This window comes from Anolis carolinensis, chromosome 1 (genome assembly GCF_035594765.1).
Source record: "Anolis carolinensis isolate JA03-04 chromosome 1, rAnoCar3.1.pri, whole genome shotgun sequence".
NCBI classification, from domain to species: domain Eukaryota; kingdom Metazoa; phylum Chordata; class Lepidosauria; order Squamata; family Dactyloidae; genus Anolis; species Anolis carolinensis.
In genome coordinates this window covers 153,730,272-153,755,782 of record NC_085841.1, presented here as the reverse complement: position 1 = coordinate 153,755,782, position 25,511 = coordinate 153,730,272, and the positions used below count along the sequence as shown (strand labels likewise).

At 39.5% G+C, this 25,511-nt stretch overlaps 1 pseudogene; it reads left to right on the top strand.

The window, feature by feature from the left end:
• Positions 1 to 25,511, top strand: part of LOC100559112 (mannose-6-phosphate isomerase-like) — a 119,479-nt pseudogene that overhangs the window by 8,205 nt on the left and 85,763 nt on the right.

The following is a 25,511-nucleotide window of genomic DNA, read 5'->3' as shown; positions in this document are numbered from 1 at the left end:
TTCTGATAGTACAATAAACTATTTTGCTTATGCAAAGTATATCAGATTGAACAACTGATCTTTGTAGCCACTTATTGTTACATTTCATTGTTTCAGCTATAAGTGGCTACAGAGCTCAGTCGCTCAATCAAGGGTGAAGAATTCTTAACCAGAAGAATTGGATCAACTTTGACTCAAGGGAATGAAAACAACATCATTCATCTTTTCAATCTGGACAATCAAGGCATAGTGTTTGAATGGTGAGACTGAGTAGCATATGTTATTGGGAGAAAATGTTGAGGGGGAAAGAGGGCGATGCAGATTGGTAACAAATTAAAACACATGCTGTTACTTCTTGTGTAAGACAAATCCCCTCTTTCACAGCCATTGGTAATTCAACAGGTCTTTAACATGGCAGACTTGGGATAACAACTTTAATAATAATTGAGAACAGTATGGATTAACACTGACAACCCAAAGGCTATTCTGTGTTATTCCCTTGTTGTCTTTGAAAACCTAACAAATCAAATAAGAAATTAATTAACGCAATTGAACTAATCAATTTCAGTTTTTATGTTAACAAAAAGGAACCTTTATGGTCAACATCAACAAAACTAATTTTCCAAGCTAATACAGTCATGCCAGTCTTAAATGAGAGATCTTCAAAACACAATGTTAGCTCAGATGTTTGAGACTCAAGGCCATGGCCTCCTTGACTGAGTCAATCAACCTGTAAAGAGGTCTTCTTTTTTTTTTTTTTTTGCCATCTTCCATTTTAGCAAGGACTACTGCATTTTCTAGTAAGTTTTGCTGTCTTAAGAATATTACAAGGAACAATTGTCTCATTTTATTTTAGAAAAAGTGATCTGAGATCCATATTGCACACACATCTTTTACAGTCTATGGTAAATTTCCCTAACACTGGATTTCAAATGAGTTCAGGTTTTTTTGCCTCTTAGTTTTCTTCATTATCCATCTTGGAAGTGGAAATAGTATGACAGCAATATTTTTAACTTTAGTATCTGCTGATATTTCATTACATATGAAGACCTTATCTAATTCCTTCATAACTGTTTTTTTAAGGTATTAATATTCTTCTGATATCTTCATTACATAAATCCTTTTCTTGAGTTAAGGTAGAGAAAAACATAATATCTGAAATATTAATTCATTTACTTGCAACTATTGTTTCCTATTATCTCTTCTATAGAAAGTCAGTAAAAAAGAAAGAAATTGCTTTAAAATAGACAAAACATGTAACAAATGAATATTCATCTTGTTTTCTTATTAAAATTCCAAATCTTAGAATCCATTTATCAGAGGGTTTTTTCTGATAAATGGATTCAAAGGATTTGGAAAATTATAAAAATGGAAAGAAGTTCTAAGTGAGGGGCAGCTACTGAGACCATCTCCCTACTTGTCTTTGCTTTCTGGACTTGCTGAAAGGATGATAATTGTTAAAAGTTCTCCCGTTACCAGTCTTGGGATTCAAGGTGACAGAAAATGAGTAAGAAAGTATAGATGATAGTATAACATTTTTTAGAAAACTGGGAAGAAGAACAAAGTCTGCTTCGAAGGCTTCTCCCACTCCCACCTTTCCACAGAAGCTGAGTTTTCTTATATCCTCCGGATTTTTTTCCGTCCCTGAATGACGCTAATAAGCACAGCTTTTGAAATATTCACACTGAAATTTGTCAGCCCCACAGGTCTTGTACAGAAGTGAGGCATCAGAACATCAATATTATTTTTGAAATGCACAAAGTCAAACTTTAGTATCACAATACAAGGTTCCTTGTAATTTATAGCCATGTTCCTGCTGCTGACAGCAATGCCTCCCCATTTCATATAATGTTTTGTGCTAGCTTAGACAAAACCTTTACAGCCTTCCTGTCCATGTTAGGCTGGCATTCTTCTGCACTGAAGAAAATCTCTCCCATATACTTTGTCATAAGCAGCAGTTGGCTTTTAGTGCCACAAGAAACTCTTCTCATTGTTTAGAATGCAGAGCTCTTGAAAAGAGTTTTTTCACCTCTTTTATGACAAAAAGTAGAGACAAAGTCACAGCTAAAGCTATTTTTACATAGGAAAAAATAACTTATGCATATGCACCCAGATCAAATTTTAGCAGTTGAAACTAGGGACAGAGGATGCCATTTATTTTGTTCATATTTTAAGATGATCTGACCTAGTTTATACTTCCTGAACTAACGTGAATTATTACAGTATATATAATTGTATTTTGATTTTGTTATTTCTATTAATTTTGTTGTGCAGCCCCTTAATCCCCCCAAAAATACATTTTATGTTCACAACTACTTAAATATATATTTTTGATAATATTTGTAAAAATGACAAAAATCATCCTGTCATTTCGTTACATTTAAAATGTTTGCTGCCCTGGGAATTTGAAAAGGCCCTTTCTGCTAGAAGGCACTTGCATATAACTTTTTCCAAGGATCGAATGTGCTTATCTGGTGTCAGTGGTTGTTATTGTTGTTTTTGCTATTATTATTTCGCTACTGCATTGTTCACAAACTCAAAGCAGCCCACATTAGTTAAAACAATATTGTTAAAAATCAACAATATAAAAAGTTAAAATTAAACGGAGAATTAAAATCAAGTTAAAACACACTTTGTTAAAGAAACACAACAATTGGCAATAACAATTGGCAGTTTATGTAAGAATAGAAAAGTATTTACTTGCCTGTGTAAAGAAAGGGAGGATGCCCATCTAACTTCCCTGAAAAGGCAATTCCTGCGCCTGGAGGCAGTCACTGAGAAGGCCCTCTCCCATGTTTCCCTCTGATGCACCCGTGAAGGTGGTGGGGCAGAGAGAAGGACCTTCCAGCAGATTGCAAAACAAAGACGGGTTTGTAAAGGAGAATACATTTCTTCAAATAGCCTGGCCCTAAGGTCACAACCAGCATTTTGGGTCATTAACCAGTGAAGCTGCTGCAACAAGAAAGTTGTATTCTCTCTGTAGCCAGCAAAAGTAAGAAACAGAGCAGAGATCATAGGAAAATATATCTGGGATCAAGAAATGAAGCAGGACTGACTGAATTTTGTATGACAAACAGTATGTATATTGTAAACACATTCTTCCAGCAACCAAAAAGGTGACTATAGGCATGGACTTCACTTGATGACAATATAAAAATCAAATTGACTACATTATTGAAAGCAAATTAGAAAATCTCCATTCTCCAAATTGGGGTCAGGAAAGGAAAAGGCACTAGAGATCATAGAATCATAGAATAGTAAAGTTGGAAGAGACCTTATGGGCCACCCAGTCCAGTCCCCTGCCAAGAAGCAGGAAATCACATTCAAAGCATCCCCGACAGATGGCCATCCAGCCCCTGCTTAAAAGTCTCAAAAGAAGGAGCCTCCACCACAGCCCGGGGGAGAGAGTTCCACTGCCGAACAGCCCTCACAGTGAGGAAGTTCTTCCTGATGTTCAGGTGGAATCTCCTTTCCTGTAGTTTGAAGCCATTGTTCCGTGTCCTAGTCTGCAGGGCAGCAGAAAACAAGTTTGCTCCCTCCTCCCTATGACTTTCCCTCACATATTTGTACATGGCTATCATGTCTCCTCTTAGCCTTCTCTTCTGCAGGCTAAACATGCCCAGTTCTTTAAGCTGCTCCTAAAAGGGCTTGTTCTCCAGACCTTTGATCATTTTAGTCACCCTCCTCTGGACGCTTTCCAGCTTGTCAACATCTCCCTTCAGTTGCGGTGCCCAGAATTGGACGCAGTATTCCAGGTGTGGTCTGACCAAGGCAGAATAGAGGGGGAGCATGACTTCCCTGGATCTAGACACTATACCCCTATTGATGCAGGCCAAAATCCCATTGGCTTTTTTAGCTGCTGCATCACATTGTTGGCTCATGTTTAACTTGTTGTTCACAAAGACTCCAAGATCTTTTCCACACGTACTGCTGTCAAGCCAGGTGTCCCCCATTCTGTATCTTTGCATTCCATTTTTTCTGCCGAAGTGAAGTATCTTGCATTTATCCCTGTTGAACTTCATTTAGTTAGTTTCGGCCCATCTCTCTAGTCTGTCAAGATCATTTTGAATTCTGCTCCTGTCTTCTGGAGTGTTAGCTATCCCTCCCAGTTTGGTGTCATCTGCAAACTTGATGATCGTGCCTTCTAACCCTTCATCTAAGTCGTTAATAAAGATGTTAAACAGAACCAGGCCTAGGACGGAGCCCTATGGCACTCCACTTGTGACTTCTTTCCAAGATGAAGACGACACATTGGTGAGCACCCTTTGGGTTCATTCGCTTAACCAATTGCAGATCCACCTAATCATAGTTTTGCCTAGCCCACATTTGACTAGCTTGTTTGCCAGAAGGTCTTGGGGGACCTTGTCAAAGGCCTTACTGAAATCCAGATTGGCTACATCCACAGCATTCCCCACATCTACTCAGCTTGTAACTCTATCGAAAAAAGAGATCAGATTAATCTGGCATGATTTGTTTTTGGTAAATCCGTGTTGACTATTAGCAATGACCGCATTTGTTTCTAAGTGTTCGCAGACCACTTCCTTAATGATCTTTTCCAGAATCTTGCCTGGTATCGACGTGAGGCTGACCGGACGGTAATTGTTTGGGTCATCCTTTTTCCCCTTCTTGAAGATAGGGACCACATTTGCCCTCCTCCAATCTGCTAGGACTTCTCCCTTTCTCCAAGAACTCTCAAAAATGATTGCTAGTAGTTCTGAAATAACTTCCGCTAGTTCCTTCAATACTCTTGGGTGTAGTTGATCTAGCTCTGGAGACTTAAATTCATTTAGGGCGGCCGGATATTTCTGGATGACTTCTTTCCCTATTTGGGGTTGGATTTCCCCCAATCCTTCATCCACTCCATGTTGCTGAGGTTGAGGCTGGCTTTCTTTTTGTGAGAAGACTGAGGCAAAAAAGAAATTAAATAGTTCTGCCTTTTCCCTATCACCTGTCAGAATTTCCCCATCTTCTCCTTGCAGAGGCCCTATCGCCTCCTTGTTCTTCCTTTTCCTACCGACATAAGCAAAGAAGCCCTTTTTATTGTTTTTAATGTCTCTGGCAAGCCTGAGACATATATTACAAATATATGTTGCATAATGGAAAACATTAAAGATTTTAGAAGAACATCAACCAAACATTGTAGACAATAGCAAAACATTTAATTGTATTGCTCATGGAAAACTTTGAATTTCTCTGAAAGACATTAGCATGTCTTTCAGAGAAACTGAAAGACATGCTAACTGAAAGAAAATTAGTTGCTCTGATCCATGATCTGTATTAAGGACAAGGGGCTGCCACTGGGAGAGAATATGGAGAAACAGAATGTTTTCCAATTGATGAACACATTAAAACAATTAATGATCTTGACCTTGATTCAGTCAATTAGAATAGAGACTGTAGTCAATAAATCCGAAGACAACTAGACTTTGAAGAGGAGCTATGAAGGAACTAGACAAGATCTTCTTTTTTAAAAATAATTTTTATTGAAGATTTTCATAATACTTATACAGCGAAGGAGTGGGAACATTGTTTATAGGAAAGTTTGGAAAAACAAAGAGAAAAAGAAAGAAAAAAGAGAGAGGAGACAAAGAAAAAACCCCTAAAAATACACATAAAAAGGTTAATGAGCTTCCGTTCAACCCTTATTCCTGTTCATATTTTATATCTTCACTCAAGGGTTGTACTTTGTATTTATATATTCTTCAAATGCTGACCAATTGGTCTTTTTTACCCCCTTGCCAGTGTTATTTTTCAGTAAGGATGTTCATTGGTCCATGTCTTTTATCTCCCAGGCTTTATTTAACCAGTCCTCCCTGTCCGGGATCTTCTGCACCTTCCACATCTTTGCATAGACCATTCTCGCCGCCATTGATAAAAAGATAACTATTTTATCTTTGTTAATGTCCTGAAAAATTTCTTTGTCCAAGATACCCAAAAGATAAATCTCTGGTTTAATAGGATAATTCATTTTTAATATTTTCTAGCTTTCATTCAGTGCTTAGGACTTGCATTTAAAAATTTCACAGAGTGGCCACTTCTGCCAAAGTCATATATGACAAAATTTCCTGGAAAACTAATTAGTGGGACCTCTCTCTTTTCCTCCTCAAATCCCTGTAGAACTTCCTTAAGGTTGCAGCAGGAGGCACTGCTGAATATTTCTCTCTGTGTAACTAGGAGTGTGAAGAATGAAGAATAATAATTCAGCAGCTAGTCATTGCATTGGCTCCTGCTAGGCTTTCCTCTTGAATAAACCTCTGGCTACTTGGCCTAAAAAGCAGACTAGAACATTTCCTTTCTGAACAAAAATCCTATACGCTGGGACAGGCTAATGGATCTGAACTGCTGAAATGTAAATGTCTCTGACTGTTTGCTCTCTCACAAGAGTTGAATTATGCATTACTTTTCATTTACCATTGTCAGTAGCACTGAAACAGATTCCATCTTACTTTAACACTTACGTATGTACTCTGGGAGCATATAATGTAAGAGGAAAATTTAATTCTATGGGCAAGTTTGCAGAAAGACAAGGAAGTTATCATTTGATGCTATAATTTCTACAGGGTCAGCTTTTCCTGTCTTGAATACTAGTTACCCAAGGTCATTCTGAACTGGTGGGCATTATAATTTCCCTTGCTCTTTCAAGTTTATTAGCTGAGCTCTCTCTCTCTGTATCTCATTCAGTAGTTAGCTATTCTACTTTGTTTCACAAGGAGAGAAGGGGAGCAGGACTAATGTTTGCCTTTCTGAACAGCCATATCCTCCTGACTTTGCCTTCCCATGACTCTCATCCAGTAGCTGTTCCACCAGGCTGGGAAACATCCTGACAGTAATGTCAGAAGTGTTGCTTTTCACTCTCCGTTCACTGTTTTAGATTCTGTCTTTTCTTTTTGAAATCATGAGCTGTGTTAACTATTATGAAATGTGTTCTATTGTGAAATGTGTAAAGGATGCATGCTATATAAATAATAATGAATATGCATAGTCACTTTGATCACTCTGCTATGAAAGTTTCAGAATGCTGGGCTTTTAAAAAATTCTCCCTTCCACACCATTCAACTGTCTTAATTCCAATAGCTTTGCATCTCTGTCCCAGAAAATTTGGGGTTCAGTATCTACTGCATGACCTTTCTCTGAAACATACTACTGTAGCAGAGGAGTGGGTGTATGTAATGACTGCCTTCATTTCACAAGCAGAGATTATGACACCTAAATACAACCAAAAAATGAGAGCAACTGGTACAAGTGAGACACAACCTTCCAAAGTGTTATGAAGCACACAACTGGCACAGGTGAATAACAACTCTATTGCTCTTTTAAAAAAACCCAACTTCTCCCACATTTATAAACATTTGTGTATATTACTGGGTATAAATCTTTTTATTTTATTATTCTATGCTTCTTTGGCTTTCAGTTATTTTGAGCTCATCTATACTGGGAGGATCATTTCTGTATAAATGTGCTTTGGAATAGCCCTAGGGTTGTTGTTCACATGGCAGAAAGCACAGTCAGTCCTCTAGGGCAGTGGTCACCATACCTCGTCCATATTGCTGCCACCACAATTCCTAGCTGGTCATAGAGCTCTGTAAGCGGCCCCAGACTATTGTTAGTCCCCCTCCTGATATCAGAATGGGGTGAACCTTCTGCTCTCTTCCTGATAACATGGACACACCACTCTAAAATTGGATAATCTCCTTTATTCCTGGTCACGTAGATGCCTTTACCAATAGTTAGGATCTACCCCAGAGCTTTGTGGCCAGCTAGTAGGCATGTCCGATTGATGAAAAAAAATGTTTCAATTCTCGTTTCTAAAGTAGGGGGCGCCGGCACTTCGATATAGAAACTATTTCCGATTTTTTCCCTCAAAAATTTCGGATATTTCCAAAAATTCATAATGTTTCTAAAATGGCAGACGCGCATGCACAATCGCCAAAAAAAATAGCACCTGGGGGGGACTTTTACAGGGCTCTCCTGTCCTCATTTATTGAGCTATCCTGATCAAATTTGGTACAGTGGGAGAACACATTCAACCCTCCCAGCTCACCAAATTGCAGAACGTTTCCTGTATCCTCCAATTTTTGGCAAATTTTCATAGCTTTTATAATAAACTATTTTTTAATAATTGAAGAAACCCGTTCCTGGTTTGAAAGTTTTATTTCCTATTCAATTGTGTTTTTTTAATGTGAAAGTTTCTGTGTCCGGTTTTCCCTTTGTAATATTTTTAAGGAAAAAGGACACTGGAAATCAATGCTATGTCTTGCTATGCGCTCCCAGAAGCCCCAAACCCAATGCCTTTGTTAGGAAATGTACCTGTGACCAAGACAGGCAATGCTCAGGCACTGTGTGCAAAGGAACTTTGGAAACTAGAGATTCCCTTTGTAATTTTTTTTTTAGGAAAAAGGAAACTGGAATTCAATGCTATGTCTTGCTATGTCCTCCCACAAGCCCCAAACTCAATGCCTTCCTTTGTTAATATACCAGTGACCAACCTGGCCAATGCTCTGGCAAGGTATGCAAAGAAACTTTGAAAACTAGAAATTCCCTTGTTATATTTTTAAGCAAGAAGGATACTGGAAATCAATGGTGTGTCTTGCTATGTGATCCCACAAGCTTCAAAGGCAATGCCTTGCCTTCCTTTGGTAATGTACCTGTGAGCAAGCTGGCCAATGCCCTGGCAAGGAGTGCACAGATACTTTGAAAACTAGAAATTCCCTTGTTATATTTTTAAGCAAGAAGGACACTGGAAATCAATGTTGTTTGGCTATGTGATGCCACAAGTCTCAAAGGCAATGCCTTGCCTTCAATTAGAAATGGAGCTGTGACCACACCAAGCTATGCCCTGGCCAGGAGTGCAAAGATACCTTGAAAACTATAAATTCCCTTGCTATATTTGTAAGCAAGAACAATGGTGTTTGGCTATGTGATGCCACAAGCCTCAAAGGCAATGCCTTCTTAATGAAATAGACTACTGATTCTGCAACAAAGCTATGCTGTGATCCAGCAAGAACTATTCTTAATGAAATTGAAAGCTAGATAATTTTTTTTAATATGGGAAAAACCCTGGAATTCACAGCTCTATAGCTGAGCGCTACCCAAAATTAACACACTCAGTCACTCACAAGAGAAGGAACCAGCAACAAATGCCTAACCCTTTCTCCAAACCCCTCTGTGGGAACAGCCAGACCAGACCCCTTCTTCCTTTCTCCCTCAAGACAGGCTTGCTTGCTCTCCGTTTGCAGACCACCACCCTCTCTGCGCAAAACCCATCCCAGAATGGCTCGTCTGGGCTGCGCAACGGGCTTTTATGCCAATCTTCCATGTGGACACAGAGCACCCTAGCCCCCACCTTTGCGTCCATCGTGGAAGTTTCTGATTGGCCGGGGAGTGGCAGCCATGTTGAGGAGTGGCAGCCATCTAGGCTGCGCTAAGCTCCCATTCAAGATAGGTTGCAGAAACAATTTTTTTTAAAAAAAAATTAAAAATATATATATTTTTAAAAAATTGGGAAACAATTAACGAAACGTTAAGAGACAATTAGAGAATGGGCCAATGATGGTTCAAATTACATTGCCGGTTGTGCTGTGAGACAACGTCTCGGAATGCATCTCAAAAGCGAGAACAATCCGATATAATTCCGATATAAGATTCAAAACGATTTTTTGGACATACCTACCAGCTAGGAACAGTGGTGGTGGAGATATGGTCACAATTAATCAATTTACAATCTTTGAGAATGCCTGCCATAAATGTGGGTGAAACATCAGAAAAGAATGCTTCCGGAACATAGCCATACCGCCCAGAAAACTCACAGCAACCCGTTAACCCCTTTCCTTGTTCTGATCAGTACAGGGAAAGGGCGATGGTACCAGTATCCCATATGGACACCAGATCAGGTCAAATCAGACTGAATCCTGCTGCCCAGATTGCCCTGAAGCTATGAAATACTACAGAGTTTACAGCAGGGTCTGCAACTTTGTCTAAGAGCCCTTCAACACAGAATATCAAGGCAGATAATCCCACAATATCTGCTTTGATCTTGGTTACACTGCCATATATTCCCATTCAAAGAAGAAAATGTGGGATTTTGTTCAGCTATGTGGAGGGGGCCTAACTGTGCCTGAAGTGGAACAAAGTCATTTTAAAACAAAAAGCTCAGAATACTCATAGGTAGTAACTGTGTATCATGAAAACAACAACCTTCCATTCACAGTGCATGTGGGCCCTTAGGCTTGTGCCGTTCATTTTCCGGTCCCAATTCAAGGTGCAGACCATCATCTATAAAGCCCTAAATAGTTTGGGACCCACCTACCTTCGTGACCGTATCTCCTATCATAAACCTGCCCGATCTCTTCGATCATCAGGGGAGGCTCTCCTGTCACCACTGCCTATATCTCAGGCCCGCCTTGTGGGAACAAGGGAGAGGGCCTTCTCTGCTGTGGCCCCCCGACTGTGGAACTCACTGCCCATTGAGATTAGGCAAGCCCCCACATTACTAGCCTTCAAGAAAGACTTGAAAACATGGCTCTTCCATTGTGCTTTTGGAGAGTAACTACTATATACTTCTTTTCTGTTGCTCCCCTCCAATATCTATCCTCTAGAGTGTACCACTATCTTATGACCCTGTTTTTTTATTATGGTTTTTATTCTTATTCCTTTCTCACCCCAAGTTTTAACTTAGTGTTCATGTGGCCCGCCCTTGTTTTTATGCTTACCTGATTTTGCGTTGTAATGTATATTATTATCTATTGTATTGTTTAATGTGTTATGATGTGTTGTTCTTTGATATTTTGTTTATCTTGTATTGTTCTGGGCATGACCCCATGTAAGCCGCCCAAGTCCCCGTTGGGGAGATGGTGGCGGGGTATAAATAAATCATTATTATTATTATTATTATTATTATTATTATTATTATTGTGTTAACAAGTGTTAGCCTTTCCACTGTCATGGGTATATAATAATTCATGCGAAAGAGATGGGATAAAGAGCCAACACAGGATGACTCTCCTCATTTTGTGTATGGAAGGCAATTGAATTAGCAGCTAAATCTTATTTTTTATTTTGATATTATTGATGGAATTTCCTGAGGGCAGGTGGCTTTTTTCAAAGGAATACATGCAGCTCATATATCTTCCATTACAGGTTGAGCATCCCATATCCAAAATTCCAAAATCTGAAATACTCCAAAATTAAAAATTGTCCACATGGGTGGCTGAGATAATGACACTTTTTGCTTTCTGATAGCTCAATGCACATACACTTTGTTTCATGTGTAAAGTTGTTAAAAATATTGAGTATAAAATTACCAACAAGCCATGTATAAAAGGTATATATGAAAATAAATTTCATGTTTAGACTTGGATTCCATCTCCAAGATATCTCATTACATATGTATATACAACAGGTATTCTAAAATCTGAAAAATCCCAAATCTAAAATGCTTCCAGTCCCAAGTGTTTTGTATAAGAGATACTCCATCAATATCTTGCTACAATTGTTCACTTCCAGCATCTGCTGCCTGAGACAATTGCTTCTCTGTCTAGTGGCAGACAGGGCTAGATCCAGTGAAGTATGGAAACCACAGCATCCTGTGTTTGAAAAATGTTAAAAAATTGAGCAACTGCAGCAGAGGTTCCTTTGAGTTTCCCAGAAGGTAGGGAAGATAAGCAGACAAAGGTCAGCATTCTGAAAGAACCAAAGACCATTAGCATTGAAGTGATGATTCCCTGCAATAAATTTTGCTGGGCTGGTCATGTTGTCCAAATGTCCAATCACTGTCTCCCAAAGCAGTTACTTTATCCTCAGCTCAAGACTGAAAAATGGATTGTCGGTGGATAGCAAAAGGGATTTAAACACAGGCTTAAAGTTAACCTTAACAATGTGGAATAAACACTGTGAACTAGAAAGCCCTGTCCCTGGATATCCGCTATTTTAAAAAGTATTGTGGATTTTGAAGAGGCACAAATAGTGGGCGGAAGAGAGAAATATGCAAAAAGGAAGCTGCCTCAAGCAAACCCACCCTTGTTGGGACCACCTTCCATCTGGAAATGTATCCCCCTTCCCTGTGTAAAAGAGCATGTGGACCTGGAATAGGTCTCTACAATCACTTACGGACCCACTGCCAAGACTCTACCCATGGAATACAATCATACTCAGCCACAGGTGATAAGTCTATGAATGAATGTACTATATAAAGCCTTTTGGTAAGATTTCAAGCACATGGGAGGATTGTAGAAGATGTAATGGTAGTAGTAAAATGTTAAAATGTTTAAGATTTTCAGTCAATTGTGTAATGTTGCTAATTATATCAAGTTGAAGGCACGCTACATGTGGTATGAAAGTAATCACACCAATGTTAAAGAATGACAACAACTGCAACATGGACTTTGTTCCTGGTCCCTTAAAAAGCAGTCATGGTAAGTATATGTGTGAGAGAACAATATTAATGGACAAAAATCAAAGATATGCAGATGAATTCAGAAAATTCTATTTGTCTGATTAATAACATTAATGGGCTAATCACTGTGAATTATACATATCATTGTGATGTATTGATGGTGCTGTCAAGCAGAAAATGAAACTGTGCAATTGTAACTTTAAGAGATGAATCGCAATTTATTACCCTAAATAAATAAGACAGATACTCATGCAGAAATTGCATTAAAATAGATCTGATAACTTGAGTTACGTAAAGATGAGAACAAGGGTGAAAAGGGAACCCAAGAGTACAGGAAATCTCTTGGTGACATTAATGTCTCTTCTCCATGCACATAATGTTAGATCAACACGACCAAAAACAATCCTAACCATATATGCAGAAACATTCCACTTCCATATAATGAGAACTATTATACTACTATAATTTAAGATTGCACATTAAGTGCTCATTAATTATGGAAATATTTTCACATTTCGGCTCTCTATTTTTATTAATTTATATCCATTCCCCCAGCTTGAGATCCAGACAGACTACTAGAATTTCATATACATAATTATTGATATGAAAATTATTCATCTATACATAAAAATGTGCATTATTAGGACCGAGTTAACAACAAAACCGCTTGGGCAAAGCACACCAATTTTGGCCGCAATACTCATCACTTTCCAAGGAGTGACCATAAAACACACACACACACACACACACACAACAGAGACAAGGCCAGAAAAATTCCCCCAAATAAAAAACACTCTTTACGTGCACAAGAAATCTCCTGCTTACCCCACCCACCTCCAGCGCTCTTCCTTCTCCATGCCCGTGGCATCTGTGACATGGCCCGGTTGATGGAGGCATACTCAGCCAGGTTGGGCAAGTGGAGGAGGAGGAGGCGGAGGAGGAGGATCATGGGGGGGTTGCCACTGCTGCTGCCTGCTGACTGTTGGACCTGGCCGCTAAGTGCTTGCATCGGGGGACTTTTCCGCAGTTAGGCCAGGCCACTGAGTGCTCTTCTCCACCCTTGCCACTCTGGCACCACTCCAAAAAAACTCCCACTGGCTCTCACAAAAACAACAAAACCTGGCTCCAAGCATTAAAAAATTCTAACACCAGGTCAGAAAATAAAGAACAACACTCTGAAAACAGGGGAATTTCAGACAGGAAACAATCAGGGGCTGCTAACACCTCCCAACAAAGGATTCGCCAAGCAGGAATCAGCCACAGATTGAAGCTACAAGACAGGAAACAATCAGGGCCAGCTAACATCTCCCAACAAAGGATTCCCCCAGGCAGGAATTGGCCAGGGTTTGAATCTACAAGGCCATTACATGCTAATCAAAGTGACTAATTGCAGTTCTTTCTCCCACACTGGACATTACTCTACAGGTATATAAACCACACTTTCCTGGTTCCTTTCTAACTAGGGAAATCTAGGTGGGAGATCTTCTCCTCACCACCGCATTCATTCTTCCTCTTCCTCCTCTCACAAGGCGATCTTCCTCTGTACCAGTCCTTCCTGATCCTCCTCTTCTGTCGCCCCCTCTCACAGATCTTCCTCCCACCACAATATTTCTCCTCCTCCTCCATCTGGGGAATGGCCACTCTTGCCCGACTAACATACTTATTACTGTTTTAGTAATTATTATTACACACTGCCATATTATCCAGTTCAAACCAGATAATGTGAAATTTTATGGGCAACTTTAATACCATTGAATAGCCTTGCAGTTTCAAAGCCTAGCTACTTCATACCTAGGGGATTCCATTGTTGGCTAACTTGAATACCATTGAATAGCCTTGCAGCTTCAAAGCCTGGCTGCTTCATACCTAGGGGATTCCATTGTTACCCAACTTGAATACCATTGAATACCCTTGCAGCTACAAAGCCTGGCTGCTTCATACCTAGGGGAATCCTTTCTAGGCCACCTTGAATGCCATGAAAAAAACCCCACTTAGGACTACGCCACAGTAATGCGTAGCCGGGCACAGCTAGTTGTTAATATTTAATATTGTGAATTTAATCCAGTTTAATGTTTTCTAATTTAGATTATATAATTTTGAAATGTGACAATAATTTAATGTTTATTACTGTTATTGCTGTTTATTAATGGGCAAGATCCTATATCAGGAGACATAGCTATGATGGCAGAGCTCCATCATCATAGCTATGGACCTTATCACATTGGGCTATACTCCATTTATGAGACTCTTTGAATGCAATTCCAAATGGGTCCTATCACATGACGTTTATCCCATTCCATCAGTAATCTGTTCAAATCTGTATACAGTAACATTAACAGAGTAATTGCACATGGGACTCTAGTCGTGTTTTTCAATTTAATTTGGTTCTGAGACAATGTTTTTTTTTTCATTTGATTATAAAATCAATATGCATCCTGTCAGCTAGAACACATGAAAATGGTAGTTCAAGACTTCCAGGATAAGTCCCTGTGCAATATCGGCAAAAAGTGATGTAGGGAGGCATTCAAATGGATTGAGAAGAACTAACCTTCTGTGGTGTGACAAGTCAAAGCACAGTATTTTTGAATCATAAGAATTAGTTATGATTGGATCAGTATGCATTTTGTCTTAATACAATATGCACCCAGTCCTAAAATACATGGGATTCATACTGATAATAAACAGAGTATATTCCAATATGATAAGGTCCTATATCTCCTAATACTATTCACATTTTTAGCAGTGCAGTCCCAACAAGAGAAGGATTTCTAAAGCTCTGGAGAGTCGAGTAGTGTGTGATGATACCTCCAGTACTTTCTCAGTAGTGAGACCCTTTGTGACAGACTGCAGCAATCCTTGCTGCTCCCTGTCGAAAGGCCCTTGCTCCTGGGAGTAGGATAGAGGTATCATCACACACTGCCTCACTCTCCAGATCATTACAAAATCCTTCTGTTGGCAAGGCTGCATAAACTGTAAATCTGATTTGTGTCTGTGCCTTCAAGCTGACTGTCAACTTACCACAGCTCCAGGAATTTCATAGGATTTTCTTGGCAAGTGATATTCACAGTTGGTTTTGCCATCTCCCTCCTCTGAAACATAGCCTTCAGCACCTAGTATTCCTCACTAGTTTTCAGCCAAGTAATAAGCAGGACGGACCCTACATAGCTCCCAAGATCTGATGCCCTAAGGGTCTGGTTTACAACATCATAAATACAGAACAAGATCTTACCCACTATTAATATTCTATTAATTATTCATTCTTATCAATTATTAACACAAATGTTAAAGCTACCAATTAACTAAAGTATTCTATTTAAAACACATGCTAAAAGTATGAAACATGTTTGAAACAAAGTAAAAAAGATTAAAACATGACCTCCCCCCTTTCAATTGAAAGATATTTTGGCCAAAATGAGTTGAGAAGACATAAAGCAAAAAGCATTTTTTGTTTTCTCTGTAAAGTGCAGAGAGATGGAGATGACCAATCAATCTTCCCATTATTTATTTTATTTTAAAAATTTATTATTCCTATCCTTCAAGAAATCTTCAAGGATGCTTTCTGCAGATGAGATGAAATATAGATGCAAAACAGAACACACACACACACACACACACACACACACACACATATATATAGCCAGTCTGATGTACTGGCTTGAGCATTGGGCTACTACTCTGAATCCCTGCTCAGCCATGGAAACCTATTAGTTAATTTCAGGAGAGTCACATTCTTTCAGCCTCAGGGGAAGGAAAGGTCAAAAAACGTCCTGAACAAAATTTGCCCCCCCCCCCAAAAAAAAAAAAAACCAAACAAACTCATGATAGGTTCTCTTCAGGGTTGCCATATATCAGGAATGACTTGGAGGCACACAACTACAAAAGCAATAAATATTAAACGTAATAATGAAAAACATTTAAAAATTATAGATTTTTTAAAAAATTCGCAATCTTAAAAACAGGAAGACTATTGAAGTCAAGCAAACCTCTTTAAGATGGGAAGATAATTCTAGAAAGAGAAAATTATAACCAGGATGTAGTGATTTATCTAGAAACATGGTGCCTGGCTAGCATATGCTAAACTGGTTAGGCCAGAACAGAGAAGACAACTCACCAAGTTGAAGAGAAGCCACAGAGGTTTATTACGACTTAGCCAAAAAATATGCAAGCACAGCAATTTGTTTCAAAATGTACAAGCATAAACATAAAGAGAAATGCAAACATTTTATACTGTTCTGAATGCTATTCAGACTTCCTGCTCCCTTCCCTGATTGGCCAGAATAGAGGCTGGCTGGAATCCGTGCTGGGATTTGCTGGAAGGGAGAACAGCAGTTGAGGATTGGTTAGTGTGAAGAACCAATCACCTGCAGAGACACCCCTGGTAGGGCACAGTCTAGGAAAAACAAATGGTCAAGATATGTTGATGGACTTTTGATTAGCTCAAATTTCCAGTTGCATGCCAAACAAAGGTATGGATCTTAGAAAACAAAGATGCAAGACTTAAGGGACAAATTTGCTCATCTTGGGTAATCAAGGGCTTGGCTGTTAATAAAAAAAAGGTTGAACAAATGCACATACTCTGAGCTTCTGTTTCTGCAAGCAGCAGCCTCTCCTCTTTAAGTTAACCATATAGCTAGACAAACAGTTTTGGGTTTATCTGGGCTGATATGGGAAGTCACCTATGTCTGCCTATACATAAGCAATGGGTCAGTCATTACCTGGCTTGGGAAATCTTTGCTGGGTAATGCAGAATTGTCTCTCTCTGGCCTATGTCTTGATACAGTTTATAAACAGTTTATACATTTTATATGCAAAAGATAGCTACAGTATACAGAAAGATACAAATTATACAGAAAGTCATGAAAAATAGATGCACCGTATTAAATAGTTGGATATGATAGAGTTTAGGGGTTTACAACTGCTGCTGGTTTGGCCTTGATCTTCTGATGCTTTGAAATTGCACAATTCTGGAAAGGGTCTTTTTTAAAAAGGAAAAAATAATATATTTATTTCTGAGTCCTTGGTGAACTAGAAATCCTCTGGGGGGTGGTTATCATGGCTCGACAACAGAGCAGAATTGGTAGGACCTATAAGGACGGGGAAAGAAGTGCAGAAAAGAAATGTACATCATTTCCTTCCTTTCACTTTGGGTTTCTATTTGAAATCACCTACCTTTTGGATTCTATTGTCCATGAAAGATAAAAAATACAGGAAAAATGCAGATTCTATATGTTTTATCTTTCTTGGAGATTAAAATACGGCTGAGAGCAGGCAACAGTTAGAAGGAGAGCAAACGTGAGAAAGTGACTGGCATTACAAGAAGAGGTTAAGGATCTCTTTGTCTCCCTTCCATCTTCCTTGTCTCTCCATGAGTCATGTATAGGCACGTTGTCTGATAAAAGAGACTCTGCACTGAAAAGAATATGGAACTGTACACAAGACACAGTTCCACCCTTCAAGGAGCTTCAAATATTAAGAGAGACATGAACCAAAACAGAGAAGATTTTTTTTTCCACCATGTCAAAACATGAGCAGTTTTCTATCTCCTCAGGGATGTGTATCCCACATTTTCTTTCTTTTTTTTTAAATGAACTGCAAAAATATATGGATGTATAGGAGTGATACTTAGCAATTCCCTATCTGTTTTCTTTTTGTTTTGCTTTAAGTCAGTGGTTCTCAACTCAGGGTCCCAAGATGTTTTTGACTTTCAACACCCAGAAATCCTAACAGCTAGTAAACTGGCTGGGATTTCTGGGAGTTGTAGGCCAAAAATATCTGGGGACCCCAGTTTGAGAACTACTGTTTTAAGTCCAAAAATGAACATGGGGGAGGGATTCCTAGATTTATAAATAAATGTGGATGTACTTGCACTTTTAGTTTTCTGAAAGTCCACATAGCTGATCCATTTTTAACATTTTATGTTATGTATAATTAAAGCCTTAACTGGAATTTATATAGGGCAAAATAGTAATTATTCAAAGCAGAGTTTAGTCAGGACACTAGGGATGTCTTCTAGCAAAAAGAGCTATGACCTCTTTAATTCTGCCTGAGAACACCAGACCTCTGTAATAACAATCCCCAAGCAGGAGTTAAAAAAAAAATATCCCCATAATATATTGTCTGGAATGGATGCTTGCCTGGGTTATGGCTCTGTAGATTGAGAAGCTATTGCAAAATGGAACATGCATATACATAATTTCTAGTGTTAGTTATCACAGTGTTTATTAGGCTAGAGCAAATTTTTCGTTATTTCGTTAAATTCGTTAAAAATTCGTTTCGTAAGCAATTTTGAATTAATATTGAACCATCTGCTCACTGCCCTTACAAATATTACGAATTTGAATAATAAAAGTACCTTTTTTTGTTTGTTTCTGATGTCTTCGGATGAAGCTGTAGCCCCTCTGAGAGGAGAAGCCATGTTGGCATGCCTCTCAGTCAATCAGAGCGGAAGAGGGAGGGAGGGAGAGGCATGGACATCGATCTGCTAGCATTTTAAAAAAAATGTTGCTTCAAAAATCCCCAAAAATCAGTGGATGGGTCAAACATTATGAAACTTGATAGGCAAAGAGTACTTAATTTTTGCTTCCATTCTGGCAAATTTCATCATAATAGCTTTCATAATGCAGGAGAACGAAGCCTCTGAATATTGACCATTAATGAAGCAATTCGCCATAACGAGAGAAAAAACTCCATTTCCCAGAAGCCTTAGCAAGCCAATCAAAGTAGAAGGAAGAAGGACAGGGAGGCGTGGCTATCAATCTGCTAACATTTTAAAAAAATGTTGCTTCAGAAATCCCCAAAAATCAGTGGATGGGTCAAACATTATGAAACTTGATAGGCTAAGACTACTTAATTTTTGCTTCCATTCTGGCAAATTTCATCATAATAGCTTTCAAAATGCAGGAGAAGGAAGCCTCTGAATATTGACCATTTATAAAAGCATTGGGCTGAAGCAAACGTTTCTCCAATAGTACTATGCCCACTTGCAAACTACAATTCCCAGGTGTTCCAGGCCCTCTCTCCTCTTAACATTCCCCACCCCCTTTTGTCCTCACTTAGAATCATAGTGTCATTGAACAGTAGAGTTGGAAGAGACCTCGTGGGCCATCCAGCCCAACCCCTTCTGCCAGGCAGGAAGACACCATCCAATCCCTCCCAACAGATGGCCATCCAGCCTCTGCTTAAAAGCCTCCAAAGAAGAAACCTCCACCACAGCCCGGGGAGAGAGTTCCACAGCTGAACAGCTCACAGTGAGGAAGTTCTTCCTAATGTTCAGGTGAAATCTCCTTTCCTGTAGTTTAAAGCCATTGTTCAGTGTCCTAGTCTGCAGGGCAGCAGAAAACAAGCTTGCTCCCTCCTCTCTATGACTTCCCCTCACATATTATACATCATGTCTCCTCTCAGCCTTCTTTTCTGCAGGCTAAACATGCCCAGTTCTTCAAGCCACTCCTTATAGGGCTTGTTCTCCAGACCCTAGATCATTTTAGTTGCCCTCCTCTGACCATCTTGACCAAACTTTCATACAGTATGTGAATTCTTGGAAGGTATGAGAAGTTTAGAGAGAAGGAGGGAGGAAGAGGTTTGAATTTTGGACTCCAATTGTGGCATGATTCCCCACTCTGCCACCCACTTGGGCAAGTCACACACTCTCAGCCCAGAAAAGCCAATGGAACAGGAAATAGCACTTTCAAACCAGGAACTAATTTCCTTATTCAGAGGCTGATGGCCATCTGTCAGGAAGGATTTGATGGTGTACTATGATTTCTGTTCCTGGGTGATAAATGTCATTTCCTAATTGGTTCTGTCATAGAAACATGGCAAAATCTATGACACTGCCTGAACTTTGTGCAAGCGACATGGATGGAACATATTATGGTTTGGTCCACCAATTTAACAAAGTTTCAGCCACAAAAACAAAGTTTCTGAAGTAGAACAATGACTTTCACAGTAAAGACAACCCAATGAAACAGGAAATAAGACTTTCAAACCAGGAACAGATTTCTGCAATTATTAAAAAATGGTTTATTATAAAAGCTATGAAAATTCGCCAAACATCAGAGGATAAGGGAAACGTTCCAAATTTTGGTGAGCTATCAGTGTTAAATGTGTTCTACCACTGTACCAAGTTTGAAGAAGATCACTCAAAAAATGAGGGTGGGAGAGTCCTGTAAAATCTCCCCTTGTGCTGTTTTTTTTGGCCACTGCGCATGCGCGTCCGCCATGAACGAATTAATTTAGAAAATAACGAATTTTCGTTAATTTTGAATTTTTGGGGGGGCAAAATTTGGAAATGACATCAGAAACGAAACGCTGGCGCCCCCTACTTTTGAAACGAGTTTAGAATCAATTTTTTCATGGATCGCTCAAGCCTAGTGTTTATAACTAGCTGTGCTAAAAGATGAGGTGTAAAGCAGTTTGACAAAAATTACTGTTCCCCCACCCTCATCTAACTCCCTGACTTTATATATTATTTTACTTTCTATGTGGCTGGTTCACCTTGTCAGTCCCTGTGTAAGCTGCAAAACATACATACTAACATACATGTTTAAACACCCTGAAGGACAGCTAGCATTTTAAAGAAATGTTATTATGTTTTCTTTGCATCTTTCTAACAAAACTAAAGAGAAGCATAACAATTGTTCTGCTATTTAGGGATTTGACAGCTACATGCCCCAGTGGGCAAATGTCCAGAGATGAGTGAAATAAAATAAGATGGGGGGAAGGAGAAAAAGAAAAAAAGGCCCCTGCATCAGAGTTCAGCCTAGGGCAGGCATCTGTCATGAATGGAAGTCAAAAGTAATATGGAAAGTGTCAAAAATCTCAGGCAGCTCTACTCAATGAGACAGAAAAGGTCTGGATCTCACCCTTTGCTCAAGATCTTCTGCTGTGCAAAGACGACATATTTTCTGAAGGCAATAAATATCATGTTTTAATTTCTGCTTACATTTTGAATATCAATATTTTAAGCCAATTAGATTTGCAGTTAGAGGTGAATTTTAAATAAGAATGTCTTGCAAGTAAAGTTCTCTTTTCATTGAGGAACGTGATTGAACAAGGGTTGAGTCTAGGCCCGTGGACTTAAATGCATTTTTCTTTGCTTTCCTGTACTATGCTCCACAGTTACCATGGACTATAAATATGGTTCATAAGAAATCAAACCTGAACTCTCACTAGAAGCAAATATGACTAAACTGAGGCTATCATATTTTGGACATAGCACTATGGATAAAGTGAGTTGCTGGAAAAGATAGTAATGCTTGGTAAGGTGGAAGAGAGTATGTAACGATGGAAACAACATTCCAAATAGATTGATTCAATTGAACAAGCCATGATTATGAGTTTAAAAGACCTGAGCAGGCTTGATGATCAGGATATCAAGGGCTCACTGTATTCATTCTTTTTCTCAGCAACTTCCCAAACTCTGTGGCATGTCTCTTCCATTTGCTGTCCAAGTGTTAACTGTTTGCTCAGTGCCAAGGATGCTGGACAAGTCTTCCAACAGAGGAAGTCTTTGAATAGAGCGAGAAGAAGGAAATTCAAATACCAGAAAGAACATGGCATGTGCATGCACACATATGCACGCATGTACCCTGTCTATTTCTTTGCTTCTGGTGCTGCCCAAGGGTCATAGTAGGAGCAGCAGGTGAGCCAACAAGAGAACAGGGGAAAATCCAAAATTTCAGGATGTATGGCTAGGCCATTCAGCAGCAGGAAATGTGTCTGTGAGCTTTCAAAATTGCAAATTATTCAAATATTTATTTTCACAGATAAAAGCATATCACAAAAACCATACAGTGAGGGAGACACGTGGCTGTTGCTGGAAAGGTTTTTTTTAAAAAATATATATATATCTTGCTTAATGGAAGAGTGAGATGTTAGAGGAGAAAATGTGAAGTGGGGAAACACTATGTAAAATGTGTGGGAAAGAGGGAGTGGTTGGGTGGGGCACATCTGAGCAGGAGCAAGCTGAATTGCTATAAAAGAAATCCAGCTGAAAGGAAAAGGACAGAGTTCTCCCACACCAGCCTTTACTGAGCCAAGAGAGTAAAGAAGGTCCTTCACCATTATTTGGCTCTTTCCCCTTCTTCCTTGCCCACTTCTTTCCCCACTCCAGGTGTCACCCCCTCTGATAAAGTCATATAATACAGTTCACACTCTTTGCACCCGTATAGTGACCCACAATAGTGACTCACTAAGGAGCCCCTGGCGGTGCAGTTGGTTAAACGGCTGAGCTGCTGAACTTGCTGACGGAAAGGTCAGTGGTTCGAATCCAGGGAGCGGAGTAAACTCCCGCTGTCAGCTCCAGCTTCTGCCAACCTAGCAGTTCGAAAACATTCAAAAGTGAGTAGATCAATAGGTACCGCTCCAGCGGGAAGGTAACGGCGCTCCCTGCAGTCATGCCAGCCACATGACCTTGGAGGTGTCTATGGACAATGCTGGCTCTTCGGCTTAGAAATGGAGATGAGCTCCAACCCCCAGAGTCGGACAACTAGGCTTAATGTCAGGGGAAAACCTTTACCTAACCTAGTGACCCACTGTTTCCAGGCCAGTATTGTCACTGAGAGATTTCTTCCCTTACATTGTGACCTAGAGAAGATAGACCAAACCATGAGACCAATGAATCCTACTTAGAAGTAATGCACAAAATAACTAACTAACATTTCCATATATAGGTTGTTATGTCATGATTTCTTCTACCTTGCAATAGATTATGCAATATTATGGACATCAATATGGGAAATCTGGAGGGCTTCAGAATACAAGGTTGCAATGCAACTTTAGTGGGGCATGAGTCACTTTTGTGGAGCTTACTTCCCCATATGTTTGCAGAAATTCATATTGCTTGCCTCTAAAGGTGGAATCATAAATGCATTTACTAGAGGGTAAGCTTCATTGAAGAGAGTGGGGTTCATTTTGGAGTACAAATGCACAGGATTGCATCATACCTCTAAAATCACTTGCTGAAAAAACAGAATAGTGCTATTTGGAAAAAAAAAGTCTGCAAAATACAAGAAATTGGAATGTTAAAGTACAAATTTGCAATAACTTAAGTAACTCTATCTTAGCTCTGTTAGGCAATTTCTTGAGTAACAGAAAATTTGGCATTAGAAACAATAAGAACAAATCAGGGAGAAACAAAGTCTAGGGGAGAGGTAAATGCAAGACAACATAGGTCTTGTCATCTTGTACAGAACCCAGGGGATTATTTACGGCCAGCTCTATGTCTCTTTGATAAGGTGCTGGCAATGGAGAGAGATGATATTTCAGTTTTATGGTCCACTTGTATAAGTTAATGGCTAATTGTAAAAACAACCCTTCCCTACTTAACACCTTTATTGGTATGTATCTGCAATGAAACTCAGGATTTTGAATTTGTTTTGAAAGTTGAAAGCTTTGAACAGACATTAAATAATCCTTTTGAGACAAGTAAAATGGCCAAATAAATTTTATCGTTGATGAAATTGAGCTTTCTGAGTGTATGTCTTGGCCAAGGTCACTCTCTTGAGTAATTGGTATAGTGAGCTTTAGAACATTATAGGCCTGTTTTCAAGTCATATATAACAATGGCTTGCCATACAGGCAGCAATTTACATTATGTCCCTTACATACATTTCTATGTCAGTGAAAGAAAGATAGAAAGTTTAGATGGAGAGATACACAGTAAGATTTCTTTGCTGTCTCCCCTCTACTTAACAACTGCATATAAAACCCTCAATAATAGTAAGTTATGTAAATATGTATGGGGCAAAACATGTCATATACCATTTAGGCCACTGGGTAACTACACAACAGCAGACTTCATCCAATAATCACATTTTGGCACCATTCAGAATTGTTTGCAAAGGAAGATAAAGTCAGAGAGAAGCTGTCTTTGGGGTTCCAGGCTAAATTTCATATAAATAAAACTAAGCAGAGAGATAAAATATGATTTGGCTAAAGGGAAAACAACTACTTTGATTGCTTTGAAATGTTGTGATCTGTAGAATGTGCTTGTTATCAAACTCAAAATCAGGTTATAATTGTGTGGCATAAGCACTGGGTGCCTCTGAATTTTTAATAGATATAAAATTCAGACCATAAAGTAATCCTCAGCAAGTCCAGAATTGGCTGCCATTATAAGGGTACATGGTGATTGATTCTTATGGTTGGTTCAGCTGTGCTTGGTATTGGATCCCCTCCTCATCTTTTCTTTGCACTCTTGGCATAGGACTAGTTAGACATTTACTTGAGCTTAGGTGTAACTAAGTACAAGTCTTGGGAGCTATTTTTCGGATATTATAATTCTGGTTTTTCTTATTTGAGGTAGTCATGACCCCAGATGCTTCTACTTTGTAAAGGCTCCATGCTCAGTCTCTGGAGCATTATCCAGACCACAAGTCAGAGATGGCAATTGCCCTCACCCCCTTTGAGGGCATGGTTGGCTTCCGGCCGGGAGAGGAAATCGTGGGCTTCCTCCAGAATGTTCCTGAATTCCAGTTATTAATTGGGAATGTGGTGGCAGAACAGCCGGAGTGCAATGAGAGGAATGACCCCTGGGGCGTCGTGGCTGCCTTGCACATTTGCTTCACCAGGATGATGAAGAATAGGAAAAAGGTCTTTGTGGACCAGCTCAATATGTTGGTGGAGCGCATCTTCCAAGAAGCGGCTGCAGGGAAAACATATCTGCCATTTGTGGGGAGCTGCTCCTCCGACTCCATTCCCAGTATCCTGGAGATATTGACTGCTTCGCCATCTACTTCCTGAACCTGGTAAAGCTGCAGAATGCATGTTTCTGGGAGTCAATGAGCCTCATGCCTACCTCTATAGAGACTGTATTGAGTGCATGGCGCTTTCTGACAACACTGTCTGAGCTGGCCTGACCCTCAAGTTTATTGACATCTTCACCTTGTGTGAAAGGCTGAACTACACTCTGGCTTCCAGCAGCTGCAACTTGTTGGTCCCTATACAACGCCTCCTGGACCCTTACGTCTACCTCTACAACACACCCGTTCCAGACTTTGCCATCATGAAGATCGTAGTGTGTTTCCTCCTCCTTCCCAGCAAAGATTGCTTTTTTACTCTTGCTGATCCCCTTGGCTTTGGAAATATAGCACTGTTAGTTTCTTCATGGCCTAACCTAAAAATAAATGCAATGTATTTTTAT